The 19,984-nt window shown below is 43.4% G+C and overlaps 1 long non-coding RNA gene across 1 annotated transcript; it reads right to left on the reverse strand.

The window, feature by feature from the left end:
- Positions 1–4,384: 4,384 nt before the first annotated feature.
- Positions 4,385–11,057, reverse strand: LOC115389703 (uncharacterized). Its single transcript, XR_003931624.1, has 3 exons — positions 10,778–11,057; positions 4,579–4,665; positions 4,385–4,489 (listed from the first exon to the last, which is right to left on the reverse strand). It is a non-coding gene; the product is annotated as an uncharacterized LOC115389703 (long non-coding RNA).
- Between the last annotated feature and the right edge of the window lie 8,927 nt (positions 11,058–19,984).

A 19,984-nucleotide genomic window follows, 5' to 3' on the forward strand; every position in this document is an offset into this window, starting at 1 on the left:
GACAGCGTGGGAACAGACCCGAGTAAAATGTTGGTTTGAGATTGGGTCTGCTTATTCACTCAAAACACCTTGAAGAAAAGCTCCAAAGACAGCAGGAATCAACCCTTTTTGTTAAGAAACAGTAATCTGGATTCATCATGACACAAAAACTGAATTTTTTTCAGGATGGCTTTAGATGAAACCACTGCGCTGTAACTGCACTGACTAAACAAGAGCTCACAGAAACCACGGAGAGAACCAAAGTCAGCAAGCATGAACTCTCCCAACTCTGCTTCTCTGCTGGACTGAATTGATTGTTTCAGTGTCTGTCCGGTCTGCGGGCTGCGTGATGCCCTCACATGACGCTTTTTAGTTTTGATAAGTGAATATTAGATCAGGGTTCGTGGAAATTTCCAGTTCCACTTTCTGGAGGACACATTTAGAAGTGACAAAAGTTGAGGTAAAGCTGCTGGATCACGGTCAGTTGGGTTCAGCTGGTCAGATCAAGAGTCTGAAAACACATGATAAAAGGTGAGCTGTGTAAGCTTTGAAACGTGAGATGTGGGAGTGCATGGTGGAGTAGGTGGAGTGGGAACAGCAGAACTCGATGTTCTGCAGGTGGAGCTGATGTTCCTCATCTTCTTTGTCTCTGCTGATGGAAGCTGTGGTCGGATCTGACTCATTTAGGCTCATGGAAAACAAGTTTTCCATGAGTCCAGAATTTATAGAATCCCAAATGTAAAGTAACTTATCTTAAAGTAACATCAACATTTCCTGATGCTTTTTATGCTGACAGAAGAAAACACAGAACACGATAATAAGTGGAGTGTTCTTTTATTACTGTTGTTTCTCTGCAAGACACTCTGGGCTGAACCTGTTCCACTGTTATCTTTGACAGAGAAACACTGAATCAAATCAAATCAACATTGTTCCAGCTCAAGTTACCACAGAGACCTAAACCACATCCTGAACCAAGAACAGTTCAACAACCAGGTTAACATGAACAGTGTTTACTCAACCTACACAAGCAGACAATTTTTACAATTTAGACATTTAAAATTTTACTTTTTTTTTTTGAAATGAAGGATGCATGAATGCTCTGCTTCAAATGGGAGACACACACAAACAAATTCATTTTTTCTCCTCTCTATCACTGCAGATCAGATTCACACCGATTTGTTGTCATTATTACAAGGATACCATGAAGTTTCATCAATAAACATCATCATGAGGAGTGTGTTAAATAAAACATGAGCCATTATGAAACAGAACTGAAATCATCACCCATCCATTTGATATTTCTACTCTAATCTTATTGATTTTTTTTAAAGAGCAATTTTGTGTTCTTGATTTGCAGTTTTCTGCATGTTTTGAGCAGTACATGTGCAGGTCCTCTGACATCCACCAGGAGGCGCTGCAGCAGCTTCAGCATTTGCTGCTTCCTTCAGCTTGATCAAACAAAAACTTGACACACAGCAGTTAATTGAGTCAGAATCATCTCAGGTGTTTCACCTCAGTGAGGCTTGAAAAGAAAAATGCTCAAATAGAAACACAATGATAATAAAGATATTTAGAAATGATGAAAAAACCTTCAAAAGGTCCAAAATACTTGAAACCCTGAGCATGACTGATCCCTCAGTCTGAGCGTTGCTGTCTGCTTGTCAGTTCTGGCCCGCAGACCATATGTTTGATACCCAGACTCCTTCATAACACGTGCATCACTGCATCACTTAAAGAATTCGTGAAATGCAATTTCTTGGTATAATACTGGATGCAAACAGATCAACTGCAGCATCATAAAGCAAAAAACATCGGAAACTGCTTAAAATGAAACTCTTTTAAATGAATGATATGAATAAAAGAAATGTAGAGACTACAGCTGCTGGGACCAGAGCTCTGAGCTCTGTGTGGTTCTTTCATCAGCTACAAGAACTGGACCTTCTGCTGCTCTTTCCTCCACTGAGTCAGTAATTTGTAAACTTCTAAAAACATTAAGTAAAACAATCAACAAAAAATTGGGGACATACAGATACTCAGACATCAAATCTTTTGAATCTAAATACCTTGAAAATAAATTGAAATGACTGACATAGAAATCAATTATTCCGTCAACTAATGACTTGTCAGGAAATGTAAAAGAAGGGAGTTTTTCTTTTCCACCATGCAGTAAGAATTTTGGCCACATCTCTCATCACTATTAAGAAAACCAATGTTAGACATAATCCAATGTCAGAAAGTGATGCAGATCTCAAAATTATCAGCAGAGCTCAGTCTGTCAAACCTGAAGCAGTGATTGTAGGATATTTATGAGCCAGTGGTTCAATCATTCAAACCTGAAAAAATGAACAGCATTCTGAAATCACGACATTCAAATTATGCATACAAAACCGACAATACTGAGTCCTCGATACATCCATATAACTTACGAAAGCAAAATGTTGGCAAGAATTTTCACACCTTATCGGTAATTTAATTCGACTTGCTTGCACACTGCACTTTTGAGAGCGAGCAAAACACATGGATGTTGTGCAATTAATAGAAGCTTCTCTTTTGGGGGTGCTTTCGGCCAAAATGAACACTGACCAGACAGGTAGAAGAAAAAATCCGGCTCATTTGATTGGTGGGGATTGGGAGATCTGCAGCAATATATTTAACAGGACTTTCAAAGAAATGTATATCAAGAAAAGAACGGATGAACAGGCGCATAATAATGCAGACCTTTCTAAAGCTGTAGCAACAAATCTTTTTTTTTCTTTTACTTGTTCCAATTGTATGAGTTGGTTTCACCAAATGCTCAAATAATCCTAAAAAAAAAAAGAAAAAAAGCTAACTGGACACTGGGGTCTGTTCACTTCCGGTAGAGGTAAGTACTTCACGTCTGTCCCCTGCCCAATCAGAACGCTTCACAGCATGCAGCGTTGAAGACGATTTAATCCTTAAAGCTAGGGTCGACGATCTTGGAAAACTAGCATGCAGCACGAATGTAGTATCTCCCCAAGGCTCCGCCCAGCTCCCACCCCATTGGAGGAGCTCCTGTCAGGAGCGAACACACTGGACGCGGAAGTGCCGCGCACACGCGCGCAGAAGCGCCACGCGCACGGAGTTTGTGATCGCCTCCAGTGTTATTAACCTTTCTGACTGCCCGCACACAACGCGCATAGGAGCGCAGCGCGCCCGCTCCCTTCCATTTTTCACGCGAACCGCGAGCGCCGAGAGCTCCTTGGCAAGGCGCACGCACTCTGAACCAGGGCCATTGCACGCCATTGAAATGTACGCGCAGGGGGCTGGTAGAACGGCGAAGGGATTTGATTGGTTCCTGAAGAGCGGTCCGCGCGATACGATTGGTCGGAGTTTTTACTGTCCTGTGGCCGCTACAGTGGTCAGATTTTTTCCGCACCTTTTTCCGTACACATAATGAATTGACTTCTCCCAGGGGGCAAGGAGCATTTCACTCAGTATGACAAAAAGTGCTTTTGGACAACATCGTCTACCCTAACTTTAATTTTTCCCATGTTAACACAAAGCTAATAAATGCAATTCAGAGTTATTTTATTTGGAAAAAAGTAACTCTGGATTAAAAACACCATGTAACCGTGGCCACTGTCCAGTGTTTGGTTCCTTTGTCAGTTTACCATCATACATGTTCAGCAGTCTGTGCGACTGAAGGTCAGCTCATCATGACCAGTCGTCAGAGCGAGGCGTTCAGATTCTGATGGTCCTCCTGAGGTCTGAGGAGGAGGAAGAGGAATTAAATTAAAACAGACAACTTGAGTTTGCTTTGGTAAAACGGTAGCATTGTGTGTGTGTGTGTGAGTGTGTGTCAATGAGACAATGTGCTCAGCAGATGTCTTTCTGTTGACTTTCTAGGCGGAGTGAAAATAAACAGAGCAGCTATAGACGGAGGTATCAGGCTCTTTGTTACATATTTACAAGGTAATGACCACAGTCACACATCCATCTGAAGGCGTTAGAGAAATCCCCACCTCAGTGTGTCCGTTGTCATGGATCTGGACGTCAGTGAAAGATGAGAGTTCAGTGTTCACTGCAGTCTGTAAATGAAGGTTCTCAGTATGAAATGTGACTGCTGGAGTTGAAGTCTGGAGCAGGTGAAGCTGGTGAATTAGCAACTAATGTGAAACCAGATGATGACTCTCAGATTAAAACCTCCACAATCTGTCTATGTTCCTGTCTGATTCATGTTTTCTTCCTTGAGTGAGGATGATGGAAATGTGAAGTAGATTTTTTCATGAAGCTGCAAACTTAAATGATTGAGTCCCTGATGAACAAGAAGTCCATCTATTGAAGCGAGTTAAATCAATGTGTCAATAATGTCAAACATATAAAGTTACTAAAGATCTGTCAGTGTTTTCTGCTGAAGAAAAAAGTGAAGAGTACCTGCCTTCTGTTTGTCTCACTGTCAACTTCTTTTGGTGACAAAACCTCCAGATGAAATAAACAGAGACTAACAAGATGAGAACACACACTGTGGGAATGATGATGGGGATCAAATCTGTTAAAACGACACATAAACACTATATTCAGTGGACAAGCTTTGAAAATATGAGTTATTGTTCCATGTCGGGGTCAGAGGTCACTCACGATGCCTGGAGTCTGTGGAGCTGCTGGTGTTCCCTCTATGGTTCAGTGGACAGACTGTCGTCACATCAACTGACTTTGTTTTATTCTCTGCAGGGTTTTTAGCCACACATTGAAAAGAAGAGTTCAGGTCCTGCCAGTAGAATAAAGTCAGAGACAGAGAAGCAGCAGAGCGGTTCTTCTTCAGGATCTCCTGGTCTTTGGACCACAGCAGCGTGGTGTCCTCCTGAGCTGAGTCCACAGAGCAGCTCAGAGAACAGCTCTCAGAGCACTTCTGAGGAAGGCTGCAGCTTGGCAGCCGAAACATGTCAAGGTAGGCAAAATAACCTCTGGCCTGTGTATATGAATCCAAACATGAATACAAAAAAAGGCCTAATGAACCTTATCGGACTACTAAGAACGAATCATGGACAAACCTGTGTCAAAGAGTTCCGCTGCATGGAACAGCTGGAACAGAAGAGAGCGCGTTTCCGGAATCACCTGAGATTCAACCTGCGGTGCCAAGACGAAGGCATCATACCATCAAGCCTGGATTTAAAGAACCCCATACCAACGCAGAACGCGGACAGAATCGTGAGGAGAGTGCAAAGTGCATTGCTACAGGAAAGGATCCGCTGCACGGCAAACAAGGTAAAAGAAATCAACTTGTCATTAGCACAAAAAACAGCACATTTCAGACAGACATACAATATGGACAAGGACACATACAAGCTGATAGAAACACATCTGAAGCACGCACACGAATGGCAGTTCGCAGAAGCCAAACATCGCCAAGTTAGGAAATTAGAAACACTAATCCAAAATAAACAAGACAGGGAACGTAACACGCACGACGTAGCATCCAGGAAGTGGGTGCACAACATCTCCAGTCGCTCTTTAACCACCACGGAGCAAAGCGTTTTAGCCCGGGGTCTCAACTATGCCATCCCACCCGTTAAAATTCCGTACGACGATTATATTTTAGCTACTGAAATAGCGTGCAAATCAATAGAAGACCAGGGGGAAAAGTCAGAACTACGAAACGAAATAGCAGGCATTTTAAAATCCGCAAAGCTGCCACCAGCCAATATGACTAAGGAGGAGGTGAAAGCAGCACAAACACTCGCTAAAGACAAGAGCATCACCATATTACCAGCAGACAAGGGGAGAGCCACAGTAATAATGAACATGGAGCATTATGAAAAGCAAATGGATACTATGTTACAAGATTCCAATACATATGAAATTCTAAAGAAAGACCCAACTGAAGACAAAAAGAAGGCCCTGAAATCACTACTCAAACCCCTTCTCAATGAAGAAAAAATAAGTAAGGAGACATACAATCATCTCATCCCCACAGCATGCATCACCCCTAGAATTTATGGAACCCCCAAGATACACAAACCTGGAACACCGCTTAGACCCATTGTGGATAGCATCGGGTCCGTGACATACAATCTGTCCAAAGCCCTGGTTGACCTCATAAAACCACTCCTTGGCCTCACAGATCAACACTGTAAAAATGCCAAGCAATTGGCCCAGGAACTGAAGGATATAACAATTCAAAAAGATGAAATATTTATCTCACATGATGTGGTTTCTTTATTCACGAAAACTCCCATAAACGTCACAATACACATCGTGCATAATCGCCTCAAGGAGGACAAATCATTAAAAAGAAGGACCCCACTCACTGTCGAGGACATCACAAGGCTCCTGGAATTCGTCTCCACCTCCACCTACTTCCAATATCGGGGTACCATCTACAGGCAGAAAGAGGGGTTTGCAATGGGGGATCCGCTGTCTGCCATAATGAGCGGCTTCTTCATGGAAGACCTTGAAGCCCGGGCCCTCAGATAGAGGTCTGCTGATACATCGATTATTAGATTAATCGTGATGCGACACATAATGATTCGATTACGATTCATAAATATTTAAAATCGATTATTTTTCATAATAACTAGACACCAGGAGCACGGACGCCACTTGCAAAGTATTGTTCCTGCGCACCACCCGGACATCTGTAGTGACGGACCGGTTAATATGGCGACAGCTAGCTCTTTAGCTACAGTAACAGAGTGTGAGATTCATTCTTCTGGATTAAAAGCTAGTGCTAAATGCCAACGCTGCTTTTGCTAAAGAGAAAATCATTCAAAGTTCTCGTCCACAACATATTCATCCAATAGATATTCGTCCATTTTACGCTACACTGGAACAAAAAGCACCGAGTAGCCTCATGTAGCCCCGGAAACAATGAGCCGTACTGCGCATGGCGCGGCGCCGTAAACAAAGCTTTCAGTTCAGAGGTAAACAAAACAACCAAAACATTTATCTCTGTAATATGCCTGAAAGAAGTCCAGAGGCGTTTGGCAGCATGACGATGTTTATTCCAAGAGCAGGGATCAGAAACATGCGTTAGCATCGGCAGTCGAAAAAACACGCACACAACAACACTGCAGCTCCCGTAGCTCCCGCTGACGTCACACTACCGCCTAGTCATATAGACATAGATATCTAGATGTAGGTGTCTAGATATGCTGCACGCCAAGTAGTAAATTCAAATTGAACATATATCTGCATATATGACATATCTGCTATTGTTTGCACTTAAGGGAGGTAACTGTTGATCTTTTGTCAACAGGGGCAGCCTTTTGTTGTATTGGCTCTTTAGGCCACAGCTACAGGCACAAAGTTTATGCCATGGTTGCTGACGGACCACTTGACATCAATAAAAAATACTTTTTTTGGATTTGAATTTGTTTGATTACTATTTATTTATGTATACCGAGAAACAGCTGTACATTGTTTCAAAGTATGAAACAATGTACAGCTAACATTAAAATCTGTTCGGATAGTAAAAGGCTACAATCATACAATATTGCACGCCCCAGCTGCCGAACAGGACAAGGGAAAAAAAAAAAAAAAGATTTATGTATACCGAGAAACAGCTGTACATTGTTTCAAAGTATGAAGTGGGCACTAAGTGAGGGGGAAAAAATGCACAAAAAATCATGATAATCGTTTTTATCATTAATATCGTGATAATCGTTGAATAATCGAATCGTAGCACCCTGAATCGTAATCGAATCGAATCGTGAGGTGCCTTAGATGGCACACCCCTACCCTCAGAACAGTACCACCACACTGTGGCCTTTCCCTCTGGAAGAGGTACGTGGATGACATTTTGGAAATAACAAGGCAAGGACATACACAAGAACTCACGGATCATCTCAACACACTGGATGACACAAACAACATCAAGTTCACCCACGAAGAGGAAACAGACAGCACCATATATTTCCTAGACCTGGACATAAAGCACCTGGAAGATGGCAGCATTAAAATTCACATATATCGGAAACCCACTCACACAGACCAATACCTCCTTTGGATGTCAGAACATCCCATTAACCACAAACTTTCAGTCGTAAGAACCCTTTTCGAACGCACAAAACTAATCACACAGGAAGAAGACAGAAAAGAGGAGGAACAACACATCATAAAAGCACTACGAAAGTGCAACTATCCGATATGGGCCATAAACAAAGGCCGCCAACAAGCAAAACAAAACAAAGACACAAAAAAGAGAACAACAACTAAACAAACTGAGAAACAAAACAGGGCCATGGTGACACTTCCATACATCAGAGGGATCACAGAGAGAATACAACGGGCCATGAATAAGCACAACATCAGCACCCCAGTAAAACCACACATAAAACTACGGCAGTTACTAGTACATCCCAAGGACAAAATAGAGCCACAACACAAATGCAATATCATTTACGAAATACCTTGTTTGTCGTGCAACAAATCCTACGTCGGGGAGACTGGCAGAGCCTTCAACATCAGGACAAAAGAATATCGCACTGAATGTGAAAAAGAAACATCTAAAGCATGCACACGCTCCTCCAAACGACAGGCAGAGCAGGAACAGCTAAAGTCTGCCATTTCCGAACACTGCAAGAGGGAAAACCACCTCATGGACTGGGATCATGCCCAGATCATCGGCACGGAAAGCAACAAGTACCATCGCTGGATCAGGGAGGCCATCGAGATCCGGAAACGCGCCCCCCAGACTGTGAACCGGGCAGAGGGGGCGTATCAACTTTCCCATACCTGGGACATAGTTCTGAAGAAGTTGGACTGCAGATGGCGCTGTCGTCCTACTGCACCCAGTAGGAAGCTGGCGCCAAAACCTGTATAAATCAGCCGACCAGACAGCATCACGTGACACTTCTGAGGAAGGCTGCAGCTTGGCAGCCGAAACATGTCAAGGTAGGTAAAATAACCTCTGGCCTGTGTATATGAATCCAAACATGAGCTCTCAGAGCTTCTGTTCAATATGCTGACATTAGGAGTCTGTACAGCGTCTGTAGAGCAACGACACAGAATCACATCACAGTCAGGAAACGATGAGAACAACGATACAACTTTGAACTCTTTCCTCTCAGCTGGAAGACAGTGCCAAACAAATTCACCTAACTCCTATCAACTGTTTCTCAGAGATATTCTCCCACATCTTCATGATGAGAGTTTAACAGCGAGTTCTGTAGATTTCTCTTTTGCACCCTGTGAGCAGTTCACTGTTTAGTCTACATGGTTTTACTTTTCTTTGGAATGCAGTTTTGATCCATTTAACTTGTCTCACTGTATTGTGAGAATCTTGTTATTTATGTAACATGATAACCGTGCACTTTTAGATTTTTCTTCCCTTGTTCAGCTCTTTGGTTCACTGTGGTGTTTTTTAGTACTTTAGAAATAAAGTTGCTCACTTGTTCATCAGGAACAATGATCAGACTTAAGGAGTGACGTGAGCATGTGTGCAACATTCTCTCTGATTATCTTTTCATCTTTATCTGAAGATAAATGCTGTGTACCCAGCACGGTACTGTCGTAGAGAGAGAGCAGCATCAGCATGTCTCATCACAGAGGACTTCTGCTGGGCCTAAAACACTGCATCACTGTACAGGAAGGCTCATTTGTGTCTTTATTTCGTCTACAAGCTGAGAAGAGCTGGAGCAGTGACCCCATCATGAGGACCCTTCAACAGAGACACTGTGGAGAGCGTCCACACCTGCTGCATCCCTGAATACAGTGAGGAACAGCTCCTGTGATGTATCCTGAAGAAAAACCCTCCAGCAGAGCCGCTGAGAGCACCCACTTCACCAACAAGGCGCTCTGCATGGCAAAGGATCCCACACCTTCTTCAAGCCCATTCTCCCACCAACAGCAGCCTTCTGACACTTAAATGTGGCAGCAAGTTCTAACTGAACCTCAGTTTGATTCTCTGTTATCCAGCAAGATCACAGTTTAAAAAAAAACAAACTTGGCACTTAATATTTTTGTATTTTCAAGCACATCCATTATGAGGCCTGCTGTTGACACAGCAACAACAAAATGAAAACTGCATCATTTTCATTTTTTCGTTTCAAAAACAGATTCTCATTCAGATGGAACCAATCCCCCAAACTGTGTATGTTCAGAAGGAAACACCAGGAATTGTGAAAATGTTAAGAATTTCATGTCAGCCCACTAATAAGTATTGTGTTTTTTTTGCCTAGAAACTATAAAAAGACATCATGTCACACAGACCTCTGAGAGCAAAGGACCAACAGAGCCTCTCAGCAGAGTCTAACATTTAGTTTTGACTCACTGAATCAGTTAATAGCATGTTAGAAAATAGTGCGGACCTAAATTACTTCAGAGCTTCTTCCAGTTGCAGAGCTGCTGTCTCTCTCGCTATGCTACTGTCTCAGCTCTATTATTATTTAGCTAAACTCCTGTTTACTGAAGGAAGAGCCTCATCTATCCTGAACTCACTCAGTCCTCCTGACAACAACATGAAACAGTCCTGCTAGAAATAGCATTAGTCTCTATCCACAGTAACTATAATCAGCATTAGCATGCTTACATAGCTTCCCTTCCTCAGAGGTGGCACATGCCAGCAGTTTATCTCTGCTGTTTTTTATTCTGTTGCTCCTTCTTATTGTCCTTAGTTCATAAATATTTTTGTCCTCATGAAACACTGACATCCAAATTTTAAAGCATCTTCTTCTCACTACCTCGAACTAATGTAACTTCAGCTGAACTTCCTGAGTGAATCAGTTCTCAGACTGACCCACAGTGCTGACAGCTCAGTGAATGATAATTCTAACACTACACTAATACAGACATGTGCACACACTGAACACACAGATCAAAGTTAAGAAATGCAACGTACCGCACACCATCAGTGTATAATTTACTGAAGCACCTCCTCCTTCCTTCGAGTCAACTGTGTAGATCCCAGAGTCATTTTTCTGCAGCCCGGTGAGAGTAAAACATCCTGTGTTCTGGTTCCAGTGAATTCTATGCTTGTAATTTTCTTCAAGTATCTCCAGTTTGTTCTCGCGCACCTGAGCTACATTCTTTCCTTCATGTAACAGAAATCCTTCCTTCTTCACGGCGAGGGGCAGAGTGATGTTTCCTCCTACAGAGGCTGTCAGTGGATCAGCAGCAGCAGAGATTATCACTGTGGAATAAAAACAGAAGGAACATTAGCTGCAAGCTAACGAGAACTGAATCAGACTGTCAGAAAAGCTCCATCAGCCTGGAAACTTCTGCAGACTAAAGATATTTCTTCATGTCTGAGAGAAGAAAATCCTCCATCAGAGGAGGTGAACTTATAAATATGATCCATTTCAGTCTGTTTCTGTCTGCCTGCTCTCTCTGAGTGAAGATACCTGAAGAACCTGAATCCTTCACAGCAGGAAGATCATCAACCTCTTTCTGTTAGTAAAACCTCACACATCACTTTATCTGCAGGAATCATGTCACAAACATTTTATCTAAGTTCAAGGACAATAAAGGGGTTGTATCATGCAAAATTCACTTTTTGTATGTTTTAACCTTGTCATATAGTTATGCACTCACCAAAAACACCCCCAAAGGGTTTTTTTCCTTCGTGCCTGCGTGTTTGAGCTTTCTTCAGTGTTGTGCTGCTCAGAGAGGCAACCCCTCCTGCACCCGTGAAAACGCTCTGTTTCCCATGTTCACGTCACACGGTGAAGATGGCTCCCCTGAGCGCCAAAAATAAACTATTACCATGTTAATGCCATTTCTAGGGTTTGGACTAGCTAAAAAAGAATGATACAGCCCCTTTAAAAACAAGTGAAAAACTAAAAGGAGAAAGTGATTCCTGAAAAACATAAGACTAAAGTAATTCACATAATTCAAGTAATTCACTACAAAATAGATAACATTATTTCTGACTCCAGATGCAATATACATCAGACAAACAGGGACACAGATGTGAAAAACCCACACAGTCCACGATAGAATTCACTCCAACTCAGCAAAGGAGGAATGCTGCTGATAATACAAAGGTGGAGGAAGGCGAGATTCAGCTGGACGGGAAAAGAACAAACTCCCAACCAGTCCTCCAGGCCATTAAGGATTCAAAGGTCACAGCCGTCATTGAAGGAAGGAGAAATGAAGTTGGCGAATACATGGAATGCCTTATTCTGAACACGATTAAAGACAGGTTGTGGTTAAGCCAGGGGTTAAAGAAAAAATTTTCTTTTAACAGAAATTTGTTTTGTCGCAGATATTAATTCTAACGCACCGGGGTCACAGATTGCACACATATTTAGACTGCTGTTGAGCATTTTGTTAACATTTTAGCTTTGAAACACAGTGAAAATGAGAAAAAAAGACTTTTTTCCACAAAATTCATAGAAGTTATAAGGAAAAGCTGAGGGGAGGGATTGTAGATGTGATTTCCTGCATTCTGCTTGATTTTAAATGAGGACAAATGTTTCTGACTGATCCTTCCATTGTCAAAAATGAGTCACTTTTGCTTAAAACTAATAGTTATTTAAATTATTCTGTTTTCATTGTATATTTCGTGCATTTTTGTGTCTGCTGTTCAGATTTAATATACTGCCAACTGAAGATATCAAAGTTATTCTTTTACATTTATAGTTATACTATTTATTTGATGTGGGTTAAATTAGGCAGTAAAGTGTGGAGACGATAAATAAAACCAGGTGTTTCTTCACAGACACTGCTCTGAGTTAGCACATTTTTGGAAGTCAAATTTTGGACATTCTGCTGAATGTCAATGGGTACAATGCAGGCCTGGAGTGGCTCATCAGGAGGACCAGGACAATTCCTGGTGGGCCGCTCTGATGCTTGGGCCGCAAGGGCCTCTGCTCACTTTTTTACTTTTTGTTTTTTTAGACATGGGACTGGGTTGTCCCTGGGCCGCCTCCCTCCACTGACAGCACCTCTGTGCTCCATCCACAATGTTTGAAAGATGGACAGAAAAAGCAACGGTGGCGCAGAGAAAGCCAGAGTTACAAAGAGGAAAGCTCCAGAAACAGATGCAACAAAATGTGCCAAGATTGGCAACTTTTCCTCTAAAACTAATTCACGGTCAGAGCAACAAATTAGGATAATGAAATGGGGAAGATGTTTAAAGTGGACCTATTATGCTATTTTTCAGTCACGTCATATAGGTCACAGACACCTAAAAACATAGTATAGAAGTTTGTTTGCCCCATATTCGTCCTATGTTCGTAGTTTGAGCATTCTAAAAAGTGGCTCTGAGGAGCCTTCTTCAGAACAGCCTGTTTTTGACAGCCTATTTTCCGTGATGAACTTGAACGCATCTGGCCACGCCCACCTCATAATTTCAATGTCGTTAAGAAAGCACCTTACAGGAAGTGACACCGGAAGTTTCAAATAAAACACAATGCACGACCTCACGGACGTAAAATTTTTCCTATATGTTGTTATTACGCCGCCTCGGGACGCACGAGAATCAGTTCAACAGGGTCCCAGACAGTAGCAAACGCGGAAATTACCGTTTTTACATAGAATGAACCATACAAAAGGAATTATTGGATAAATAAAAGCACTCATTTGAGATCAAAACAAACCATTCTTGCTGGAAGTCTATAAATTACAGATCGATGTGGCTGGACGAGCAGAGCGGCCTTACAGAAGCGAAATGATGTGTTTTTTTTTTTATTTTCTGTTTATATCATGTGTTGTTCATGTGATATCGAGAGCAGAGAGCCTCTCAGGGGAGCAGCCCTCTTCATCCGGACGGCGCTGCCGGTGTGTGTCGACTTTGCGCCCCGCGTGCAGTGCGCTTCCATCGGGCACCGGGCTTAGCAGCCTCCCAGCGAGGAGAGGAGCGGCCCAGCGGCCGCGCGCGAGCCGTGCGTCTCCGCCGGCTTCGGGACCAGCTTCCGTGGAGCAGCTCCGGGCCGTTTACCCAATCGGCCTCAACTCGGCCCCTGGAAGCCCGAGTGTATCTATCTGCGGCCTGCAAGACGGAGGCGTGTCGTGTAGTGGGCGTGTCGTGTAGTGACGTCACTACACGACACGCCCACTACACAACACGCCTCTCTCTTGCAGGCCGGTTTCGCTTGTGCATTCTTTGCCCTGTAATGAATGTTTTCAAAAGCGTACAAATGTCGTTGTTGTTATTATTATTATTATCTAAGTGGGAAAAGATTTTTTAAGGCAGGATTTAATGAATTTTAAAGCAGCAAAATAGCCTAAAAAAGTTTGCATTACTTCAGACTCAGAAAAATTTAATTTCCATAATCAATAAGGATTGAGGTGGGAAATTTTCTTCGACTTTGTTACGAGAAAAACACTCAGGACAAGAATTAATGAGCTAAATAATAAATAATGTCAGCGCTTGTGCTAAGAGCATAATGTGTAGATTTATTGAAAAAGGGGGGGCTGTGTTAGACTATATGAATGTGACAGTAGTAAATTAATAAGTAAAAGAATGTGTGATGACAGTAATTTTATTCATCTTAATGGGGAATTCATTTGTGAATTCTCCATTTTGTAGGCTACTGAGGAGAGAGCAGTGTGACACCCCCTTGCTCCCATGCTTCATCTCTTGACATCGGCAGGGTCGTCAGCAGCATCGGCACAACCTGGGCTCTGGAAGCTGTGGGCCTCTCCTGGAGCTCAGTTGCTGGTCCCTCTCTCTTACCTGCAACTAGGGCTGGGTTGAACGATTATTTTTGTAATCGATTAATCTAGGAATTAGTTCTTCGATGCATCGACTAATCTAACGATTCATTTTCCTCTCCGCCTCCGTGTTTATGCGGCGGGTCCCCGCGCGCTCCGTGTCGGCTGCGGAGCGCGTCTCCGCCCGGGAGCAGAGATCCGGAGCTCTCCCATCAGCCTCCGTGGGGCAGCTCCACTCGGCCCGTGGAAGCCGCGGCCTGCTTCACCCGCCTCGTGGAGCAAGCCGCGACGCGGCAGCTCCGGATCTCCGCTCCCGGGCGGAGACGCGCCGGCCGCGGAGCACGCGGGGACCCACCACATAACCACGGAGGCGCGTGAAGCAGGCCTCGGCTGCTGGAGCTTTCCCGTCGCCGCCGTGGAGCAGCTCTGGGCCGTTTACCCAATCGGCCCCAACTCGGCCCCTGGAAGTCAGGCACCCAGGCATCGTGACAGCCGAGGCTGACTCAAAGTGCTTCTCTGCTGGGGAGAGGAGCTCCAACATTATCCACATCTATTACGGGATCTTTTCTTCTCCCCCGACTTGTTGCTACTCGATGCCGCCGCCATTTTTTTTAATTCTGAGACGACGCATCGACGTGCAGTTTTTGCGTCGACGTATTTTTTGCGCCGACTATGGAAAGCCAAAGGAGTCACAATGGGGTATTTTCACAGCTCCACTACTCCTGAAATTAACTGTGCACATTCATTTCCTATCTTGCATTATTGGCCAACTGATTAATCCAGGTGTGTCTGGTTTAGACTGCTGCAACAAGAAACACCTGGATTAATCATTTTGGCCAATAATGCAAGATAGGAAATGAATGTGCCACAGTTAATTTCAGGAAGTAGTGGAGCGGTGAAAATGGCCCATTCGCCACTAATCCAACGCGTCTGATCCTTAAGACGCCGTAAAAAACACCCGTTTTTAAATTAAACGCCGTAAAAAACGCGCGTTTAGACAAATTAAACACGTGTATTTTACGCGCTCTTACCGAAGGCTGTAGAACGCCGTAAAAAACGCCCATTTTTAAATTAAACGCCGTAAAAAACGCGCGTTTTAAACCAGCAAACCGGCGTTTTTTACGGCGTTTTATAAGATGTTAATGAGCTCTGCCCTCTGAAAAACACAGCCAATAAGTTTAATTTTTCTGAAGCCATCAGCAGAGAGCACAGCGAGGCCACAGCAATGGATCCAAAGACACTTCAGCTCCTCTGCTAGAGGAAATGACTTGAAATTCAGAGGGTTATAAATGTGGATCTGCACGAATTAAAACATCTATTTTGAGATGCTAATCATTATAATCATAAATAAAATACGCTGACACTTACAGTCTGCATACGGTCCGCCATTTTTCTTTTTTACCTTCATTTCTGCTTTGAGGCGTGTCAGGTAGCGCGGTGTAGTGGGCGTGTCGTGTAGTGACGTCACTACACGACACGCCCACTACACGACACGCCTCCGTCTTGCAGGCTGCAGACAGACCCTTCTCTGGAAGTCAGACGCGCCGGGCGCTGTCACAGCCGCGGGCCGACTCAAAGTGCCTCTCTGCTGGGGAGAGGAGCTCCACTACGTTCCCATCCGAGCTGATTGTGGCTAAGTTAGCAAAAACTGTCAGCTCGTCAGCTGACTCGCCTGAAGACGGGTGGATGAGCCTATTTTATGTAACACTGGCATGGATGAGAAAATACAGCCGGAATGAGCAACCTATCCGGGGGCCGGCCAAAGGCTAGATTCTCTTCCGGGGGGGGGGGGGGGGGGGGGGGGGGGGGGGGGGGGAGTGGTGTTCTTCTTCATGACGTCGAGAAGAGGACGATTTCAGAACCGCATGTTTGAGTGTATTTTCTTGAAAGTGGAGCGCACAATTGAGGGAGGTGACTGAATTTTTCACTTCTGGGGGATCATACAGAGGCTCTGGGAGGCAATATGACTGTAAAGACACCTTTTAAAGTGAATTTTGCATAATATGACTCCTTTAATTTGCCTGCAAACCACAGTTCAATTTAATTACCAAGTGAGTAAATTGTGACATTGAGTCATAGGACATGGTATATGAATTAAATGATGAGACACTTCATAACTGGAAAACCCTGTTTTTTGCCCTCAGAAAAGATCCAGCACCGAGCAGCAGTCCAGAGTGGCCAAGTGGGACTGATCATAACATCAGTCATATTATTGTATTGAATATAAGAAGATAGGTGTTGGGAAGGTAAAATATACTTTCACAGACCATTGCTGTGGAACCATTGACATGTCAGTAAGATATTACTGATCCACTGATGAAGAATACATTGTCGATCTGCTCCAGGTGAAAAATGCCCTGGAAATACTTGATGGTTCAGCTCTACATTAGTAAAAACTAATTAACTAACTAAACTAAACTAAAGTAAACCAAACCAAACCAACCAAACCAAATTACACTAAACTGTACTAACTAAATACTAGTTTAAACAGTAAAGTTGAAATCTGCCGCTGAAATCTGCGCAATAACTCCATTCTCAAAAAACCTGGTTCTGACCCCAATAACTTCAATAACCTTCGTCCCATTTCTAATCTGCCATTTCTCTCAAAAATTCTGGAAAAAACAGTTGTTTCTCAAATCCACTCTCATCTTCCAATAACAGCCTCTTGAGCAATTTCAATCTGGTTTTCGTCCCCACCACAGCACAGAAACCGCTCTACTTAAAATAACCAACGACTCCTGATGGCAGCAGATTCCGGACTTTTATCCTCTATCCTCCTTGACCTGAGTGCAGCTTTTGACACCATCTCTCATTCCATCCTTCTCCATAGACTGGCAACTATTGGTTATCTGGCACACCCCTGGACTGGTTTACATCATATCTTCGGCCGCACCCAGTTCATTCAGTTAAAAACATTCACTTCCCATTCTGTGCCCCTCTTCTGGTGTTCCCCAAGGCTCTGTTCTTGGTCCCCTCCTTTTCATCATTTATCTTTTCCCCTTGGTCAGATATTTCGGAAATATAACATACAGTTTCATTGCTACGCGGACGACACCCAGCTCTACCTCTCTTCCAAGCCCACCACCACCCTCACCCCCACCTCCCTCTGTGTGCCTCCAGAAAATCAAATCCTGGTCTCCTCTAATTTTCTCAAACTGAATAGCGACAAAACTGAGGTTCTCTCACTGGTCCAAATCAGTTCTCACCAAAACCAATAGCTTCACCATCCATGATAACTCCACCTTTTCTCCCTCCCCGCAGGTCAAGAGTTTGGGTGTCGTCCTTGATGGCACTCTGTCATTAAAACTCACATCAACAACATCACCCGATCTGCTTACTTCCATCTTCGCAACATTAATTGTCTCCGTCCCCCCTCACTCCTGCCAGCACCGCCTTCTGGTCCACTCTCTTGTCCTCCCGTCTTGACTATTGTAATTCACTTCTCTCCGGTCTTCCACTTAAATCCCTCATAAACTCCAAATGGTTCAAAATGCATCAGCCCGGATTATCACCAGGACTCCCTCTTTTCACCATATCACCCCAGTTCTCCAGCAGCTTCACTGGCTTCCAGTTACTCACCAATTCATTTACAAAACCATTCTGTTAACATTCAAGGCCCTCCATAACCTCGCCCCTCGTACCTCACTGATCTACTCACATAAAACACACCCAGCGGTCGTTAAGATCTTCCTCATCTCTCAGTCTCACCCCCCCTGCCCGCATGACCACCATGGGCTCCAGAGCTTTAGTTGTGCTGCTCCCGCCTCTGGAACTCCCTCCCTCCTGACATCAGAAACATCAACTCATGACCCACTTTCAAATCCACTCTAAAAACCCACCTGTTCAGACAAGCTTACTTACTCTGATCTCCAGTCCAGTCGGTAAACCTGTATTTGTATATTCATTTTAATACTTTTATGTTTTAACCTATGTATTGAAACTGTTTTTATCTTGTTTCCTTGTGCGGGACCTTGAGTGTCTTGAAAGGCGCCTATAAATAAAATGTATTATCATTATCATTATTATTATTAAAGTATCCACAAAGCTGCCCTAGGAGCTAGAATGCTGTGGGAAGTACGGTGCACTGAGCCTGTCCTCTAATGTCTGAATGTTCTTCCCTTTAGTCGTTCATTGATTTTCACCTGTTGTCCCCCCTTCGAGGGGGAGTCTTCTCCAGTTTCAGTTGCTGACTCCACTATACGAGGGCCTATGAACAAGCTCGGCCGGACCGGGAGGACACTCCCGTCGGTGCTGCCCGCGAACTGGCTTCGGTTCTACTGCTGGGATCCGTAGTTCTGTGCTGGACCGTCCAACGGACTGTACTCAACATTGTCCTAGGCTTTACTTCTATTGTGTCACGCTAGCTGTTGCCAAAGCTGTCCGTCCCTGGGAGAGGGATCCCTCCATACTGTGGTTTCCCCAAGATTCTTCTTTTCCTACTGGGTTTTTGGAGTTTTTTCTTGCCGGATGTGAGGGTCTAAGGCGGGTGGTTGCTTCGTTCTGTCTCGTTACTGTAAATATGACATATTAACATTATGCTTATTCACCGTTTTTATTTTTACCGACCAATGTAACATCTTGAAGCCCTCTGAGGCAACTGTTGTTGTGATACTGGGCTATACAAAAATAAACTGATTGATTGATTAGTGAAACTGACCCAAACTGATCAGAACGCACTGCAAAAAGTGGAGATTTGTGCTGAGAATTTAGAGCATAAGGCGATTTAGTGTCAGAAGCAGAGCAGGAGCCAGTGGTGATGAGGGATTGATCTGTTAGTATGGAAGGAACAGCTGAGCTGTCAGAACAAGCCAGCATTACTTCTTTTTTTTTTAACTTTGTTAATTGAATTTGTCCAACAGGTCATGATCAATTACATAAGCATTAGGGCCCAACCGATATGGCTTTTTTTGAGGCCGATGCCGATTCCGATATTTGACAGAAAAAAATTCCGTATATCGGCCGATAAATTAAAAAATTATTTAATGAATAAAATAACTTTTTGGTCCCTAAACACTTACAACAGTAAAATATAAATTGCAGGCAGAATATTTTACTGTTTTACAACACTTTGTCCTTTAGTATTTGTTTAACTTTACAACAGAGAGGAATTTTCAAGTACAAAAACATGTCTTTGACAGACTTGCATTTTGAAATATAATGATCACAAATAGTCCAACATAATATTACTGCATAACAACACACACAGTGAGATGTTGTTACAGCCAGTCACGTTGTAGTAGTTTCTGCCAAAGTAAAACTAACAGTGACACGACATCGTGACGGTTGCTGAACACAGACAGTAATGATAATCATTATTAACCCTCCCCCCAGTGAATACACCCACCAGGAATCTACAGAGAAAAAGTTTAGATTCTGCATTAAAATCCAGGGAAGGTCCGTGAATCCGCAGACAGACATGATGATTTCCGCGAAAAATTCTGCAATCACG

Source organism: Salarias fasciatus, chromosome 6 (assembly GCF_902148845.1).
Source record: "Salarias fasciatus chromosome 6, fSalaFa1.1, whole genome shotgun sequence".
Classification (NCBI taxonomy): Eukaryota; Metazoa; Chordata; class Actinopteri; order Blenniiformes; family Blenniidae; genus Salarias; species Salarias fasciatus.